This window comes from Rhinatrema bivittatum, chromosome 3, assembly GCF_901001135.1.
Source record: "Rhinatrema bivittatum chromosome 3, aRhiBiv1.1, whole genome shotgun sequence".
NCBI lineage: Eukaryota > Metazoa > Chordata > Amphibia > Gymnophiona > Rhinatrematidae > Rhinatrema > Rhinatrema bivittatum.
The window spans coordinates 235,060,225-235,079,929 of NC_042617.1; the positions used below are offsets into that span (position 1 = coordinate 235,060,225).

The 19,705-nt window shown below is 42.7% G+C and overlaps 1 long non-coding RNA gene across 1 annotated transcript in view; it reads left to right on the plus strand.

Annotated features, from left to right (window-relative positions):
* The first annotated feature begins 4,464 nt into the window (after positions 1-4,464).
* Positions 4,465-19,705, plus strand: part of LOC115088731 — a 175,392-nt gene continuing 160,151 nt past the window's right edge. The window contains exons 1-2 of the long non-coding RNA XR_003855843.1: positions 4,465-4,660; positions 4,821-4,957. This is a non-coding gene — a long non-coding RNA (uncharacterized LOC115088731). The remainder of the gene's footprint in view (positions 4,661-4,820; positions 4,958-19,705) is intronic.

Below are 19,705 nucleotides of genomic sequence, written 5' to 3' on the forward strand. Positions count from 1 at the left end.
AAACATATAGAAACATAGAAACATAGAAATGACGGCAGAAGAAGACCAAATGGCCCATCCAGTCTGCCCAGCAAGCTTCCCTCATTTTTTCTCTCATACTTATCTGTTTCTCTTAGCTCTTGGTTCTAATTCCCTTCCACCCCCACCATTAATGTAGAGAGCGGTGATGGAGCTGCATCCAAGTGAAATATCTAGCTTGATTAGTTAGAGGTAGTAGGGGTAGTAACCGCCGCAATAAGCAAGCTACACCCATGCTTATTTGTTTTTACCCAGATTATGTTATACAGCCCTTACTGGTTGTTTATCTTCTCCCCTGCCGTTGTGGAAATAAATACATACTTGCTACGTGACAAGGCAGCGGGAGGCTGCTCTTCAATGAATAGACTGAAAATGATGCATAATAAGCTGTAATTAGGTGCGCTTGCAAAAAATCCCCGTTATTCCCTGTTAGGGGTATTTGAAGCGGTGGCAATGTTACCACTCGTAGAAGCTGCAAAAGTTTTGTAAAAAATACAGAAGAGCTAATTAGCTTGAAGGAAAGACACCAAGACTATTTATCCATGCTATTATGGAACCGGAGGTACTCACTGTGAATTTGTAGAACGGCACTCGACGGTAAAAAAGCTGTCATACCTTTAGCGGGTGCGAGGGACACTGACAGCGGGCCATTTTTAAAGGGGATTCCTCTGTGTCAAAAATGTTGACGTCTGCATGACGTCAGAAATCTAAATATCGCGAAAAATGGTAAACCTTAAATCAGGGAAAACCATTCTATTTTATCATTTAAGCCAGAGGGTTCTAGGATGTTAAGACGATGTATCCAAGCATTTTCTTTTTGATTCAATAAATTGACTCTGTCTCCTCCTCGCCATGATACTTGTATGTGCTCAATTATTGCCCATTTAAAATCACTGAATGTATGTCCGTGGTCTATGCAGTGTTTAACTGCTGGAGCCTTGAGATCATGATTGTTAATCCTGCATTTATGTTCAATGAGACGTATCCTGATTCTACGTTTGGTCCTCCCAATGTAAACCTTTGGATAGGGACACTGAAGGGCATAGATGACAAAATCAGTGTTGCAGTTAACATCGCATGTGAGCTTAACTTGAAATCCCGTAGTGGGATCACTCCAACTGGTGCCTTGGTGTGCTTGTGCACAAAATGAACATTTCCCACACGGAGTTTGGCCAGAGGTGACAGGTGGTCTTGATTCTGAATGTGATGCTCGAATAACTCGTTGTCTAATGTTCTGGCCTCTTGAGTAGACAAACATGGGGCTCTATGAAATATTGAATGTGGACTAAGAACACTCCAATGTTTGAGAAGGATCTGCCTAACCCAAGGTGTGAGTTGTGAATGTGAGATCGGAGATCATAGGTTTTTGTTTATATTGCAGTAATGATTCTCTATCAGAAAAGTAGCTCTTTTGTGTGCATGAGTGATAACACGTTTTGGATTCTCCTACATAGCACGTCTTTCTTTTTTTATTTTATATTCTGCGCAGGCTAAAAATTCTATAGCAGATCTCTGCATGCCCATATATATATGTATATGGGGCCACACAGAGTTGTTTGAAAGTTATCCTCACACTTTTTATTTTTAAATGTATGCATGCAAATTTTGCGAGTTAGTTTGTGTATGTTCTTAAGGATAATTTGCAAAGCAAACTTATTTACATAAATTTGCTTTGAAATTGGTGTACTTTATGCATGTATCTGCCACAGAAATTACCCGCGATATTACAAAATTGCCCTCCCTGAGTTCAACTTACAACCTGTAACTTATTCAGCATTTCAGAAGAATTCACATTTTTTAAACTTTTTTTCTAACTCTTAATAAACAATTTTTTTTATTTAGAGTATGTTTAGAGTTTGGAGGAGAATCAAGAGAATATGGGTGATTTGTCCTTTCCTCTTTCTCTTACCAATGTTCACATACATCCATCCTTAGTAAAAATGGATCCCCTGCTGTTTGAGAGCTAGACGAGAAGACTCCTCCACTTTCTGCCACTTGTGACTCATCCCCCCTGCAATGCGTGTCTGTCAGTCTTCTCCCCGGTATTTGAGCCCATTACTTTTCTGCTGTGCCTGGAGCTGGCACAGAAAGACCTGTTATCAATAGGGCTTCTCCCCATCTGAGTCCATTACAGTAGCCTTCAAACCAGAACTTAGCACTAGCTTGTCACATTTACCCCTTCTAGGAAATTAAAATGTATAAAAATTTAACTAGTGTTTTGAATAACAGTCCTGGAACCACAGATTAAAGGTTACAGAGCCTGGCTCCCAAGGTCATTGCCTTTTTAGTGACCAGAAATGATCTAAGCCCTGAGTCCACAACCTACCAGAGTCCACAAATTAAGCTTTAGAGAATGATGGACATTTACTTTCTTTTAAAGCAGGAAAACTGATGTATGCCTAGCAGTCATGTTAAGGATAAATATAAAATATTTATTGCATTTAATTATTTGTAATTCATAAGGGGAAAAATATATATACACACACACTCACGCAGTATATAATAGAATCCTGCTTTCAGGATCTGTTTTGGTAATAGGCCAACATCCTGTTTTATTAAAAGCATGCTGCTGGCAGATAAGAGTATTTTCCCTGCTGTGTGGGCTAGAAGCCCAGCTCTTATCGCTGTGGGCAATATTAATCTAGTGTAGTGAAGTAACACCAATCTGAAAAAGAAAAGAACAAGGCCATATTTTTTAGCTGATTAAGCAAAGAAATTTAATTTCAGTGTTATTTTTATTTTGTCACTAACTGAAACTTCTGAGTTAGTTCTGTGAGCCTAGTGACTCCCCTCAGAGAAGCAGGTTTTTGGTTTTTCCTTTAGATCATATGGCTTGGGGCTCAGGAGGAGGAGGGGAAAATGTTTGGTAGAATTTGGAAAGTCTGTTTGTTGTCACAATGCAGCTAGGGAGACTTCCAGCCTTGGAAAAATGTTTCCATTTCGCATACTGTACTAGAAACTCTTTATGTTACAATATACATAGAGCAAGCCAAACAAGCAGGGTCATCCATCAAAATGTGTTAGGGCCCTAACTAGGTATTATTTATTACATTGCAAGCTAAGGCTTGGATTCACCATTCTATCGCAGAATGGTGAATCCAGCGAAAACAGAGGGGGGGGGGGGGCCTGCCAAAGCCAGCAGCCTTCACACTACTGCAGTGTTTTCGCACCCAATGGCGCCACCGTGAAAGGTGGTGCTATTGGCAACAGTAACGTTACTAACCTTATCTCCGCCAGTAAAGAAACCACTGAATCCACCTCCAGCATGCTATCACTCACAATAAGCCTTTGAAAATGATCCCCTAAGTATGCAAATTTATTCAAGTGGGCTGATTTTTGGAGAGAGAGAGAGAAAGAGAGAGAGAGAGAGCCTTTATAAAGCTCTCATATTAGTCAACTATTTATACCACTGTAGGATGGTCATCTAGAACTCGGGGTGAGGTTTTGATGGTGGTCTAGGGTTTGGGGGGCAGTTTTACCTGCACAATCAGAGGTACAAACAGCACAGTACACATCAGTGAAGATTTTATGTGATTTGGAGTGAGGAAATATCAAAGTTAACCAGATAACTTATCCAGATAACTCAGCTCCTCCCTCTTATGTCCCCAGAACACCCCTGACTTATCCATCTACATTTTAGTTGAATAAAAAGTTATCTGGCTAGAATTTAGCTAGATAAGTGCTCAAAAATTCATTTAACTAGATAATTTCTGAGTTATCTGGCTAAATGTTTCTGAATATGGATCTCTAGGTTATAACTTTGAAATATTTTCTCATGATTTCACTAAATTCTTTCTCAGACACAAATGACACCAGGAGAGTTGCACGCTCATAGAACTCAGCCGTTGAATCCTCCAGAAACTGAGTTAGATTTTCTGGAATTTCAGGACGATTGTCCATAGAGACTCTTTCTTTAGTGGAAACAGGTAGAAAATACATCTTGCTAACACAAGGAGTCTTTTCTTCTTCAAATTTAAGAATTTCAAGGAAATATTTTTTTTAAGTTATAGAGGGAATCTCACCCACTTTTAGGAAAATTCAAAAATTGTAAGTTTAAATGCCTTGAGTAATTTTCCAAATTCTCTAGTCTATGCAAGACACTGGTTAAACCATTAATCAGTTTAACATTACAATCCTGAGTTTTCTGCATTGCTATTTCCATAGAGTCCACCTGAGGTTTAATCTCATTTAATTGAACTTCACAAGATTCAAGTTTAATATTGAAATTGTCCAGCTTTGTATTGTGATCCCGCAAAGAACTACCCAGAGCAGCTACTAGGTCCCATATTGCGTCCAAAGTTACTATTGCTGGTTTAGGAGGTTTAGAGGTAATTGAAAATGGGTAGACTCACCCATTTTCCTCTCCAAAGAGTTTTCCTCCAGCAAAATTTCCCCCGATGCAACCGTGGCACATACCTCCTGCTTCCTCTCTAGGGTCGATGTAGCTAGCACTGCTTTCGATTCCACGCCACCTGGAGCCTCCGAAGATCCCGCGAGAAGCGAGAGGGTCAAGGGCATTCCTCCTCTCTGCTCCCCTCCCTCCGGAGTCACTGAATCTGCATCAACATCCCGATTCATAGGAGACAGAGGGAAGTCTGGGGAAATCGCAGCCAATGGAGCTCGAGGATCCGGGGAACTCAAGGTAATTTCCCTCATTGATGTCAATGCTCCTTCATCTACCATCATAGCGGGGGTATTCTTCCCCTGTTCTCTTGCTTTCCCGGTGTATGTTGTGATAAGATGCTGCCTCGATGGAAAGGTCGAGTTGGAGGGGTAGACTCATATCTTTCCTTTCCTCTTAGGTGGCATTTTAAGATATCTCAAAAGAAACTGACATCAGTATTACCACAACCCGGTTCACGCCACCATCTTGCTTCCCCATCTGAATCGGATTGGACCTCTTGCTTGTTTACAAAAGCAGCAATGACCTCTTGGATAGGTCTGTACTGACCAGTCGGTCATTATTTTTCAGAATGTAATCGTCCCATGATCTATTATTATGAGAGCTGATTATTTGTTGAGGTTGTATTGCTATAGGCCATAAACATTTCTTAGGCTACATTGTTGTCTAATGTACCAAGTATGTCATCTCTCATGGAATATGAATGTTAATACTGACACTTGTGAGATTTCATGTTATTCACCAATCCTATGACTATGGTGCCAAGTGCATGGCCTTATTTTATTACTTCACGCATTTCAGATCACTAATGACAGTTAAGAACTGGCTTTTGTGCAACCAATTTTAATTATTTCTTGAATTTTTTGGCTAGCTTGACAGATAAACTGCATGTGTCTTCCAGCATGTTACCAAGAGATGTACAGCCCAATATCTGTTTAAATTAATATTTTTTAAATTTCCTTATCATCATGAGACGTGAATAGTGAATTTTTTAAATTTTATTAATTACATACTATTTTTCTGCTTTTCAAAATGGCATGAAATAGCATAGAAGACCAATTGCATGTTTCTTTATGTGCATATTGTAAAATGTACATAGGAAATTTGTTTAACAGGGTCTGCTCTTGTGCATGCAAAGCTTTCTGTTTACATCCAGAAAGGCTTGCTATATTTCATGTGCTTAAAAATGCAAGATGCAGTGGCTTTGGGTAGCAAATAGAGAAAGCCATTTTCAAAAGCCTTTACCTTTGTAAATGGCTATTTACCCAGGTAAAAGGGATTTTATAGAATTCCCTATCTATCTGTGGCTAAAAGCACATGCGAATGCCACAATGCACATACTTTTATTATTGAAGGGAGGCATTCCCAAGGCTGGGAAAAAGGTGGGAAATGCAACAATGAGCTAGTTCTGTATTTTCAAGTCTAGGTGCTTTATTTTTCAGAGGAAAATTATCCGCAGAGAAAGCAGGTTCAAATCTCTCTGGATGGATTCTTTTTCCCAGGGCATTTTTCAAAGGGCAAGAATGCATGTACTTTCCTCTTGAAACGGAACAAAGCCCACAGGTAAAGGTACCCATGGACTTTGCATCAAAATGCACAACTTTAAAAATGGTACCCCATAATTTTTTGGGGAGGTAGTGAACCAGTTTCCTCCTGCTCATTTGGGCTTCCAACTCAAAACTAAACTGGGATCCGATACCATTAGCCTTTATTTGCAACTACTTGGGGATTTTTCCCTTATTTTATATCCTGTCTAAAAGTACTTGGTCTAGTCATTGCCACAACAGTTTTTGTCAGTGTCCAGGGCTTGTTCTGGTACCTTACAGTCATGGACCATGGGGTAGATTTTAAAAACTTGCGTGCGCAACCATGTGTGAGCGCTACCCGGCGCGCACACATGGACACGCGATTTTATAAAATGCGTGCGCTAGTGCGTGCATGTTATAAAATCAGGGATTGGTGCATGCAAGGGGGTGCACATTTGTGCAACTTGCATGCGCCAACGCCCGCGGCCTTCCGCAGTTCCCTCCCAGTCTGCTCCAATTTAGGAGCGACCTGGGAGGGAATTTCCCTACCGCCTATACTAACCTTCCTACCCTTCCTCTAACCTTCCCGCCCCCTAGCCCTATCCTACACCCCCCCCCCCCAAATCCTTGTCTTACCATTTGCTCCTGCCTTGGGGCAGGAGCAAGTTGCACTCACTGGCACTCTGCTGGCATGTGATCCCCTGGCACAGTGTCAAATGGCCGCTGTGCCGTATGCCTCTAGCCATGCCCCACCCCCCGGGCCCCACCCCCTCCCCGCCCCTTTCCTGAGGCCCCCGAATTTGCACGTGTCCCGGGGATTTACGTGCATGGCCGGGCAAATTTTCAAAGGCCCAGCCACACACATAAATCCCTAGGATTTACGTGCGTAAGGTTTTGAAAATTTACCCCTATGTGTCACCATTGTAAGATGATAATTGCCCTCCATCCCCTGCCCCCATCCAAAGGACTGTGAGTGCTGCCTCAGCATCAACCCAGGCACCAGCCAACCCAAGCATTAGAAGACTGGAGCCAGAGATGAAACCCAGGTCCTTCCACATGGCAGCACATAGCACTACCACTGAGCCACTGGACTGAGCCTAGCAACACATAAAATCAAACCAGAGCCAAACTCCCACCCCATCTTCCCACTGAATTTTCACATTCAAATGCCATTTCTTGTCAGCAGGTTTACTAACTAAAGGCTTTACATATACAGTGCAGGTTCTTGCTGAAAAGTAAAGGAATGCCTTTTGTTAAATTGCTGACATTTCCGTACATCGCTGGATGCAAATAACAGTAAACATTGCCTGAAACCGTTGGCACAGATTTGCCCTTGGCAGTGATATAAGGAACGTAGTATATTGCACCTTTAATTACAGAAAAGATTTGTTTTCAGGTTCCTTGCCATATTTGTAATATCGCAAAACTGAAATTCTGCATTTACCCACTGAACATATAGTAGTGAATAGTGGACATTCCTGCATTGTAACGCTTCAGTTTTGTCCTCAAAAGGTCTTTTAGTCATTAGCATTCCCCTTGCTATCTGTCAAAGCTCCTGTGAGTGCCTGTTAAGTTCATGGTGTCAGCACCTGGTCCATTTGGGAACTGGATTGAGACAACCTAGTCATTTCATCACACAGATCATTGAAAGGTAATTATTCCTATACCAATCCATACAACTCTCCAGAACACGTGATTTGCCCTTATCACAAACAAACAGAATAGTTCTTTGTTTGACTTTTTTGTTAGCAGTTGTATGCTCTCCTGAACCTAGTCTTCAGTGTTTCTTTGAGCAAACAATTGCAAAAGTCACTAATAAAAGATAAATATCTAAAATACATATTGAATTTCAGTAGTTATACATAATTGCTGTGAGGCCAAATTCAGAAAGAGATGAAGTAATTATAATAGAAGATGGATACTCTTTCGTTTACTGCCACAGTATTACCTTCATTTCAAGGCAGCTCTGGCACTCCTTGGTGGGCAAGTACCCATGGCAGACACTCTGCTCAGAATTGGAAAGGGTAAGGAAGAGCCCCTAGTATAGGATGACGAAATCCATTTTGTTGTAAAACATAGATATCTATCATCGAGAGAGAGAGGAGACATTCTAATTATGGAAACTCCTTCCTTCATAAATGAGCAGTGGCAATAAAACTTGCATTTTTTCTGCAACCTTATATATTTTGGGCATAGCACACTGGAATGTATTTTGTATAAAAAGATGTTATAATACCCCCCATTGTCATTTCAAGCTGTTTTCCTCCTGTGTATAGCTGAGAAAATAGCTTTTGTGATATTATTAACCACTATGGGGACGATGCAATACAGTGCGCTCAGCTCTACAACACGCGTCCAATGCGGAGTGAAACTACTAATAATGCTCATCACATGCAAATGCACGTGAATGAGGCTATTAGCTATTCACTCCCTATGCAAAAAAAAAAAAGTATGTGTCTAGGATGCACATTTAGTGATCAGAAATTAACGCCTAGAGCAGGCGTTAATAGCTGAGTGTTCTTTAAACCAGCACAGAAAAAAACTTCTTTTCTGTATTGCCTCCTACTTAATATCGTTGCAATATTAAGTAGGAGGAAAAACTAAAGTAATTTAACCAAAAAAAAGCGCCGGCTGTCAGGTGCAGGAAACAGACAATTGAGAAGCATCCGTTTCCTGAATCCCTGGCTGTGTGGCGTTTAGGAAAACCGATACTGATAAACTTGGTGTCAGTTTCCCTAACCGGCAGTCAGCCGACGCGCTAGGGGCACGCAAGTATCCCTAGCGTCTCCTTGCTAATGCGACCCCCTAATTTAAATATTGCATGGTGCCCTAAAGAAAGCGGACACTGACTGTTCAGCGCCCGCTTTCTGCGCAAAAATATTGTATCGGCCCCTAAGAAAGCAACTGGCTCTGATATCAAATACCTCTGATTCACCAGAGGCGTTCTGATGCACATTCAATTCCAAAGCAATGCTTAACATTCCAGAAATAAGTAAAGAAGTAATACACAACTCTAGTCCATTAGATAGAGGGTTTTCTTTTTATTGATGATGTATGAGAGGAGAGTTCTTGTAACTCTTGGTTGGGAGTATGAATAAACCCTACATTGAGCTGAGAAAGCATTTTGTTTAAAAGATTTTAAATGAACCCATAATGTAGCTATTTTTGGGATGTTTTAGTTGGACTGTAACGGTGAGAGTGTGTTTTTTTTTATATCACTGTACCCTGCACAAGTACAGATTATAGATATTGCTAATGAACATGCTGATGAAATGCTCGGTGATATGGATTTGCTGGCATTGGCAATGAAATATCTTTTTGAGACATGCTCTGACATTTAATATGTTTAATATTTTTATCCCGTCACTTCCTAAACAATAGTCCAGGTCAGTTTACAATTTAACACTCATAGAAAACAACAATATAATGACAGTTAATTATTACATTTGTGGACCCTTAGGCTGAGGCAGAATTGGCACACCCTGCAGGGAGGAGATCTGCAGGGTCCCATCATCAGCAGGCAGACCCGGATGAAGCATAGACCCAGCTGGAGCTTTGCCTATACCAGTCCTTGTTCCCCTCAGGTTGAGCCTTTGGGTGCCAGGTCCAGCAGGTCTTAGGTGGGGTCTCTGCTGATGGTCGAAGAGAAGGTCCTTGGATAGGAGGGTCATAGGCAGGCAAATGTCAAATGTGTCCGAGAGCAGGCAGTGGTCAAATGTAATCTGAGGTCAGGCCGAGGTCAATCCAGATACCTTTCCAAAGAGAAGAAGGGACAGATAGGAAGGATGGGTTGGACAAGGAGGAGCACATAAGGCCATGCAGGACCTGAAGATGAGATGCTGAAGACAAGGCTGGGCTGAAGATGAGATCAGGTAGCAACACACTACACAGGAGCAGTGGGACCTGTTGCTGAGGCATTGAATCCAGGCACTAGTGAGCCCTTTATAGGGCTTATGCCATGATATCATCTGGTGTCATGGGGCATTTCCCGCCACTGGCCCTTTAAGAGGGATAAGGTTTGGCACATGTGCATGTGTGCCTAGGAAGTGGGGTATCAGCAGGAGCCAGTAGCGTAAGCCATGTGGAAGTTTGGTGGCATCTTGCCACATTGGTGAGCGGCAGTCTGCCGCTCAGAGCATGTCAGGAGTCCCTAGCTGAGGAAGTGAGTGTGGCAGTCTGTGGCTTGTGGACTGCCAAATATAATAGTACCCCCCCTTAAGCCCCCTCCCTGAGGCTTAAGGTTTCTGGCGGTAACAATGGTGAAAGTGTCTGAGGAGGTTGCAGTCCAGGATGTTGGAGGCTGGCTCCCAGGAGTTTTCATCCAGGCCGTAGTTCTTCCACGAGAGAAGGTATTCAATTCTTTTGCCCCTGCAGCAGGAGTCCAACACCTCATTGACTTCGTTTATGATATCTCCATCGAAGGCCACATCCTGTGGTTCAGATTAGTGCCCTAGAGGGCCATGGGAGTACCACTGGCTTGAGTAGCAATACATGAAAAACACTGTGAATCTTCAATGTCAGTGGTAGTTTTAATTGGTATGCCAGAGCATGGGGAAAGGTCCGACATAATATGGAGCCAAGCACATGGAAGGGAGCCGCAGGTGCAAATGCCAGTGCTCAGCCATACATTTTCTCCAATTTTGAACTGGGAAGCTGGCCTTCTATGGGCATCTGCAGTCTTCATGGCTCTGTCAGCGACTCTCTTGATCAGGTGATAGGTTCGTTCCCATAGTTCATGTAATTCCTGGGCAGAGATTTGAGCCGCTGTGATGGCACTGTCACTGGCAGTGGCAGGGGAGGAAATGGTTGTTTCCCATAAACCAGCTGAAAAGGGGAAGTTCTGATGGATACATTGACTTGGGTATTATGAGAGAACTTGGCCCACAGTAGCAGCGTAGCCCAGTTGTTCTGGCACTTGAGAACGTATGAGTGGTAGAAGGTCTTGAGGGTGTGATTGGTGCATTTTTCTTGTCCATTAACTTGCGGGTGATTGACTGTGGTGTAATCAAGTGTAATGCCAAATTTCCTGCAGAGAAAGCACCAATTTTGCGCAGTAAATTGGACCCTCTATCAGACAATATGTGCTTAGGAAAGTCATACAGGTGAAAGACATAGAGAACGAAGAAACACACCAGTTCTGGTACAGTCAGGAGCCCTGGTAGGGGAACAAAGTGTGACATCTTAGAGAATCAGTCTACCACCACCCAAATCAAGGTGGCACTGTTTGAGACTGGGTCCCCAATAAAGTCCATGGACAAGTATGTTTAGGGTTCCTTAGGGGCTGTCAACAGCTGTAACAGCCCCCAGGGTCAGCCTTGCAGTGCTTTTTGCTGTGCATAGGTGGGGCATGAGTCCAGGTAGGCCTTGATGTCTTGCTTCATTTTGGGCCACCAGTAGTGTTGCTGAAACAATTCAAGAGTTTGTTCCCATCCAGGGTGGCTTGTAACATGTGAGTCATGGGCCAATTTTAACACTTTCTCATGGAGTCTGGACAGTATGACTGCCTTCCCTGGAGGGACAGTTACATTAGTGGCCAATAGTATCCTGGCAAGGTTGATGATGTCTCTGGGAGATTCTGGAACATACTCCATCGGGAAGGAGCAAGAGAGGGCATCTGCTCATTGATTTTTGAGTACCAGGCAGTATGGCAATTTGAAGTCGAAGCGAGTGAAGAACAAAGACCAATGGGCCTGTCTTACATTCAGTGGCTGAGCTTGATGTAGATGCTCGAGGTTCTTATAGTCTGTATGTATTGTAACTCAGTGTTGAGCTCCTTTGAGTAGGAGGCACCATTCATAGAGAGCTAATTTGATAGCCAGAAGATTTCAGTCTCTGATACTATAATTATGCACCGCTGGAGAAAACTTGTTAAAAAAAGAAGGAAAATGACCGGAGGGCTCCCTCTGGGGTGTGTTGACTAAGGACAGCCCAGTGAAGAGGCATAGACTTCTAGAACAAAGGGTCATGTTGGATCCAGCCAAGGCAAATTTATTTATTTATTTATTTATTTAAAAACTTTTCTATACCGTCATTAAGTTAGGTACCATCATAATGGTTTACAATAAGGCACAAATATTAATATTGGAAACAGAAAATAAATTCTAGTGCTAAACTAGTGCCAAGACTTAACGGTAACATAGCTCATAAAAATATACATAATTGGCAGTGTTATATCATGTCCATTCTTTATTGTAACAGATTTTAAAATCTAGAGCTTATACAGACTTAAAAACAAAAACATCTATGAAGGCGTTCTGTAATGCTTCTAGAGCTTCAGGTGGCCAATCTTTGGTACTGACACCCTTGCAGGTAAGGGCAGTGAGTGGAGCGAGTGGAGTAATTTTGGATAAATTGACAATAGTAATTAGCAAATCCTAAGAATCTTTGTAGAGCTCAGAGCTCCTCAGAACAGGACCTGTCCCTGATAGCATTCATCTTGGCAGGATCTATGTGAAATCCATCATGAGAATCTATGTATCGCAAAAAAGGAAGTTCCTCTTGTTCAAAAAGACATTTTTTCAACTTGGTATAGGAGGTAGCTCTTCGCAGATGTTGGAGAACTAGGCAGATATTTGGGTGGTGGGAACTCAGTGTTTGAGAAAAGATTAAGATGTCATCTAAATATATGACCACACAGGAATCTTTGTAGAGCTCATGCAAGATCTCACTGACCATTTTCTAGAAAACTGTGGGGGCATTGCAAAGCCCAAAGGGCATGACTAAATATTCATAATGTCCATTATGCATGTTAAATGCAGTTTTACACCCATCACCAGTCTTGATACATATGAGATTATACACTCCCCTGAGATCCAGCTTCGTGAATATCTTAGTGCCTTGCAGGAGAACACCAATTCCCTATTTAGCACTGCCCCCACGCTATGATGGGGATCCCAAGATTTGTCAGGGCTTCCTGACCAGTGCCTCGTGTGCTTGAAGTTACAAGCTGCCATTCTCTTTTGATTGTTGGCTTCTGAACTCTGCTGGAACCAGGAGACTCAAGCGGTAATTTTTTGGCAAGGCCTCTCAGAACATATTAAAGATGAACTGGCTGGCACCTAGATGACCTAATATTCTTGTGTATTAAGACTGATGTGCAGTTCCAAGAAAGGGCCTGAGAGAAAGACTCTGTTTGCAAAAACATTTGTCTGGCACCACGTTTTCAGAGGCCAGCATTACTTCCAGCTAGCATGTCTGCTTCTAACCCTGCCTTAGAGGAACCCATGCATTTTAGCCAATTCAAGATTTCAGAGGAAAGGAGACACTGGTGTAAGCTCCTAAATTGTTGTTTATATTGCGCTTATTGTATCACCAAGAGCCCTGAGAAGCAGGGAAAACTTCCAAGCCTAGGGCTGAACAGGAACTCCCTCCACACAGATCTGTTGAAATTAGGCTCCAAATAGGTACCCTCCGATGCCTTTCTTAATTCCAGAGTGGCAGGAAATTTTATTGACCAGAGGTTGGTCCAACAGTACGGCATCCCCATAACCCATTTGGAACCTTCAGTCACCATCTCTTCCATCTATGGAGAGCACCTGCCGGGAAGTCTTTTCACCATCACAGTACCCCTTTCCCTCACAACCTGGGTAATACACAAGAATAAGTTCATTCTATGTGCTATCATGGTCCATAACCCCCATCATCTTGGGGTTATCTTGGCTCTGTCAGCATAACCCCAGTTTTGATTGGCAATTTGCAGAGATCACCGCCTGTAGAACCTATTGCTTCCAATAAAGCCTGCAAACCGTGTTGCCACTGCTGACTCTTGCTCTCTGCCCTCCCATTACCACCAGATTTTCCAAGGCCCTATGCCACCTTTCTTGATATATTCAATAAAAAAACAAGCAGTGAGCCTTCCCTCTCACAATTGTCCTATAGATCTCATCCCAGGTAAGTCTCCACCCCAAGAAAGAGTATATTCTCTTTCTATTCCAGAGACCTAGAGAGGCAGTCACAGGGCTTTCCTTTGTGGAGAAAAAGGATAGGTCTCTTAAACCTAATTATCATGGCTTGAATGCCATCACTGTCAAAAATAGATAACTCAGTTATGTGTGGTAGAGGGTATTTGACAGACTTCAGAGAGCAACTGTTTTCACAAGCTAGATCTCCGGGGGGCTTACAACCTCATAAGAATATGAGAGGGGGACGAATGGAAGACCGCCTTCAGTACTCGATGATGATGATATAATCTCAGCTCCAGTCTAAAAGGAAGCTCAGTACTACCACCTAGTGCCTCAGCAACAGGTCTCCTGAGATTTAATTTTGAGGGGTACAAAATAGTTAAATGTCTTCCAGGATCCTCAACTGGTAGCACTGCAAACCAGATAGTCAATACAATTAAAGAAGAAAGGTCTCAAAAATCAATGAGGTCAGTATCCAGTGGCTAGTTAAGTTAGCCAGACATAGTTATCCAGATAACTTTAAAGGGGGATATTCAGCAGTGTGGCCATACTGCTGAATATTCCTGGCTATCTTAAGGTTAGCTGGTTATGTCAAAGCATCTAACTTTAGAAGGCCCTATGGGACGACCAGAGTTAGCTGCATTGGTTAAGCAGCTAACTTCGAATATTGGAGTTAGCTAAATAACTTAGGGGCAGATTTTCAAAGGGTTAAGTGTGTAACTCCGAAAACCTGCTCCTGCATCCGCCGAGCCTGTTTTGCATAGGTTCGGTGACACGCGCAAGCCCCAGGACGCGCGTATGTCCCGGGGCTTTGAAAAAGGGGCGGGAAGGGGGCAGGGCCATGGGTGTGGCACCAGTCCGGGGGCGGTCCAGGAGCGGGGCCAAGGCCTCCGGCACAGCGGCCGTACCGGGGGATGGCGCCGGCAGCCAGCTGGCGCAACTAATGAAATAAAGGTAGGGGGGGATTAGGTAGGGCTGGGGGGTGGGTTAGATAGGGGAAGGGAGGGGAAGGTGGGGGGAGCGGAAGGAAAGTTCCCTCTGAGGCCGCTCCGATTTCAGAGCGGCCTCAGAGGGAACGGGAAAAGACATCAGGGCTCCCCTAGGGCTCAGCGCACGCAAAGTGCACAAGTGATTTGTATTCAGACAACAACCAACAAGGGCAGAACTTCACAATCTGGGTAAACAAGCGCGGGGGTAGCTTGCTTATTACGGTGGTTACTACCTTAAACCAATTAAGCCTGATACATCACTTTGAATGCATATACAGTGTTGCTCTCTGCTTCAACGGCAGGGGGAAATGTGGAAAACAGGATTTACATTCAGACAACATCCAACAAGGCATTGATCTGTGCAGTCTGGGTAAACAAGCATAGGGTTAACTTGCTTGATGTGGTGGTTACTATCCTTAACCATTAAGCCTTATGCTCACCTTTGATACAATGCCAACTTTACTCTCTGCATCAATGACAAGGGATGGCAGGAAATTTGAATCAAACAGTTACTAACAAGGGCCCTGAACTTGTGGTTGATGATACAGATAAGTATGGGAAAACAAGTGTGGAAGCTTGCTGGGGAGACTGGATGGGCCAATTGGTCTTTTTCTGCCGTCATATCTATGTTTCTATGTTTCTATGTTAGTGTGCACCCCCTTGCACGCGCCGACCCCGGATTTTATAACATGTGCGCGGCTACACGCGCATGTTATAAAATCGGGTGTACATTTGTTTGCGCCTGGTAGCACGCACAAATGTACCCCTCGCGCGCAGGTTATAAAATCTGTCCCTTATTTGGCTAACTCTGGCCTGCCCTGGAGCACCACCAACTTATACGCCTAAATTCTAGGTTCACATTTCTATGTGTGCCTAGAATTTAGGTGCATATGGCGCTGAATATCCCCAGCTAGCCATTTAGATAGATAACTTTTCAGTTATCCATCTAAATGGCTTTTGAATATCAACCTCAATTCTATCATCCATCTGGGACCAATGACTTTGCTAGAAATAGAATCCAAACAATACAGAAAGATTTCCAGAATCTGGGGAAGCAGATTGGGCACATGGCGAAGACTATTGACTTTTCAGATGTGTTACCAGTTCACAGAAAGGGGAAAGAAAGGCTAAGCCATACAGACAACTTCCATACATGGCTCAAAAATGGTGTAAAGAAAATGGTTTTGGATACATTGGAGGCTGGGGTCATGTATGGAGCAGTCAGAGGTTATATGGTAAGAATGGCCTACATTTGTGCAGAAAAGAGGATGCTAAGTGAGAAATTCAGATCATATATTATTAAGTATATAAACTAGAGGGTGGGGGTGGCAGGAGGTGGCCAATGAAATTGGCATGTCACCCCCAAGCAAAACAGGAAGTGGGAGATGAAAATGCAAAATCAATCAGCTAAAAAAACAGAAAAGGTGACTAAGAAGAGATTCAAACTAAGGGAGAAAAGCTGAAAAGCTATGATCACAAATGCTTATAGTATGGGTAATAAAATCCCAGAGCTGCAGGCATTAATGATGGAGGCGGACTTGGATACTGTTGCTATTACAGAAACATGGTTCATGATTGGGATAAGCTATCCCAGGCTAGTTAAGGAAAGACAGAGCGCACAGAAAAGGGGGAGGAGTAACTCTATCTCAAAAACAATATCCAAGCAACTGAAATCCAAGGGACATGCGGTAGAGAAGAAACATTATAGCTGTCCTAAAAAAAGAAGATGGTGCTTCCATTTACACTGGCGTGGTCTATAGTCCTCTGACACAAACCGAAGAACTGGACAGAGATCTGATTGAAGACATCCAAAAGGTGGGAAAGAAGGGTAAATTGTTGCTCATTGGCAATTTTAATTTGTCGGATGTGGATTGGAGTATCCCTTCTGCAAAACCTACAAAGTAGAGATAGTGGATACTCTTCAAGGGGCTCTGCTCAAATAAATGGTAACAGAACCCACAAGGGAGGTTGTGATATGTGACCTAGTGCTCTCTAATGAGGATAATGTCTCTAATGTCCAGATAGGTGCTCACCTGAGTACCAGGGATCATCAGACAGTATGGTTTGATATAGCAAATAGGATACAGAGAAGTCACATGAAAATCCAAGTTTTGAATTTCAAAAAAATGGACTTTGTCAAAATGGGGACATACCTGGAGGAAGTACTAGAAGACCGTAGAAAATGATGAGATGGAACAACAGTGGACCAAATTAAAAGAGCTATTACAAAGGCAAGAAATATATATTTTAAAAAAGTAAACAAAGCAAGAAGAAAAAGAAACCAATCTGGTTCTCAAAGAAGGTGGCTGAAAAAATAAAGGCAAAAAGAACAGCGTTCAAGAAGTATAAAGGATCCCAAAATGAGGAACTCAGGGAAGAATATCTGGTGAATCTGAGGGAGATGAAGAAAGAAATCAGGAAAGCAAAAGGTCAAGCAGAAAAAAGTAAAGCAAGGTGACAAAGCCATTTTTCAGTTATATCAAAGAAAGGAGGAAGATCAGAGGTGGTATAGTGAAATTGAAAGGTTTCCAGGAGCAATGTGTGATGAAAGATGAAGAAATAACAGAAATGTTAAATAAATACTTCAGTTTGGTGTTCCCTAAAGAAGGCCCTGGAGATGGACCGCTGCAGGTTGACAAGACCATGGATGGAAGTGGGGTAGATGCAACCCCATTTACAGAAGAGAATGTATGGGAAGAGCTAGTAAAACAGAGTGTACAAAACCATGGGTCTGGACAAAGTACATCCCAGGATTCTATGGGAGCTCAGAGATGTGCTAGCAGATCCACTGAAAGACCTGTTCAATAGATCCCTGGAAATGGGAGTGTGGTCCCGCTTCACAAGGGTGATAGCAGAAAGGAGGCTAGAAACTACAGATTGGTTAACCTCACCTTGGTGGTGGGAAAATTAATGGAGATAGTGAACTATCTACAATCCAGTGGGTTCCTGGAACCAAGACAGCATGGATTCACCAGGGGGAAGTCCTGTCAGACAAATCTGATTGATTTTTTTGATTGGGTGACTACAGAATTAGATCGATGAAGAGCGCTTAAAGTGATCTACTTGGATTTCAGCAAAGCTTTTGATATAGTCCTGCACAGGAAGCTTGTGAAGAAAATGAGAAGCTTGAGAGTGAGTGCCAAAGTGGTGGAGTGGATTAGAAACTGATTGACTGATAGAAGACTGTGCAATCATAAATGGAGCCTACTCTGAAGAGAGATCGGTGGTAAGTGGAGTGCCACAGAGATCTGTGTTAGGACTGGTTCTGTTCAATATCTTTTTGAGCAACATTCCGGAAGGGATAGAAGGTAAAGTTTGTCTCTTTGCAGATAGTACTAAGATCTGCAACAGACTGGATATGCCTGAAGGAAGAGAGAGAAGGAAAAGTGATTTAACAAAGCTTGAAGAGTGGTCAAAGATTTGGCAGCTGGAATTCAATGCCAAGAAGAACAGAGCCATGCATCTGGGATGTGGTAATCCAAAAGAACTGTATGTGATAGGGGGTGAAAGACTGATGTGCATGAACCAAGAGAGGGATCTTGGAGTAATAGTGTCTTGTGATCTGAAGATAGTGAAGGAATGTGACAAGGTGATAGCTAAAAGCAGAAGAATACTGGGCTGCATAGAGAGAAGAATAACCAGTAAGAAAAAGGAGGCAATATTGCCCCTGTACAGGTCCTTGGTGAATCCCCACCTGGAGTACTATGTTCAGTTCTGGAGCCCGTATCTCAAAAAGGATAGAGACAGGATGGAGGCAGTTCAGAGAACGGCAACCAAAATAGTGTGGTGTCTATATCAGAAGACTTATGAGGAGAGGCTGAAGGATCTGAATATGTATACCCTGGAAGAGAGGTGCAGAGGAGATATGATACAGACCTTAAGATACTGAAAATGTTTTAATAATGCACGAACTTCAAAACTTTTCTGTTGGAATGAAAACAATGGAAGTAAGGGTCATGAAATAAAACTCCAGGGGGGACGACTCAGAACCATTGTTAGGAAATATTTCTTCACAGAGAGGGTGGTGGATGCCTGGAATGCCCTTCCAGGGGAGGTGTTGAAGACAAAAGCAGTGAAAAAATTCAAAGAAGCATGGGATAAACACTATGCAACTCTAAAGGCTAGAAGATGGAAATGAGAAAAGTGTGCAGGGGGATAACTTGCTGGTGCGACAGTTACAATCCTTAGCAGAAGTCATGGAGAATACTAACCTTAACCAACAAGTGTTGATGCTTTTAATGCAAGTGCAACATTGCTCCCCACTTTGATGGCAGAGGGGAAAAGAGAAACTGGATTTAGATGACAACCAAAAGGGCTCCGACTTCTATGGTCTGGGGACCTAAGGGAAAAAGCACAGGACCGCTTCTATGGCCAAGTCCATAAGCAAAGCATGTCAAGCAGCACTGTCTGAATTTTCAAGAAAACACATCACCCAGTAAAAAAAATGTTGCTAGCTGTAATTTTTATGAGTTATCATAAACTTGGGAATAACTTCACAGAGAAGCAGTTGCTATCCTTAAGAGAAACATAGGAGTAGCCTGCACAGAGTGGCAGTTACTACCTTAAGAGGTTTGCTGAGCAGACCAGATGAACCATTTGGTTTTTTTCTGCACTCATTTCTATGTTTCTTTATGCGTTTCATGAACAGGCTGTTGGACAGAGTACTGCACGCATCAGCAACAAATCATAATGCTCAAGTCTGTATACAGCATAGCTCTTTGGTTGTATGAGGCAAGTTCTCTCTATCTGTGCCATTTTTATAAAAGCCATTACATCAAGATCTTGCCTACTACACAGATATTAAGAATCTTGTGAGTCTTTTCAAAAGACCCTAATTTCACTTTCCCCATTTCTGCAGCTGAGAAGTGT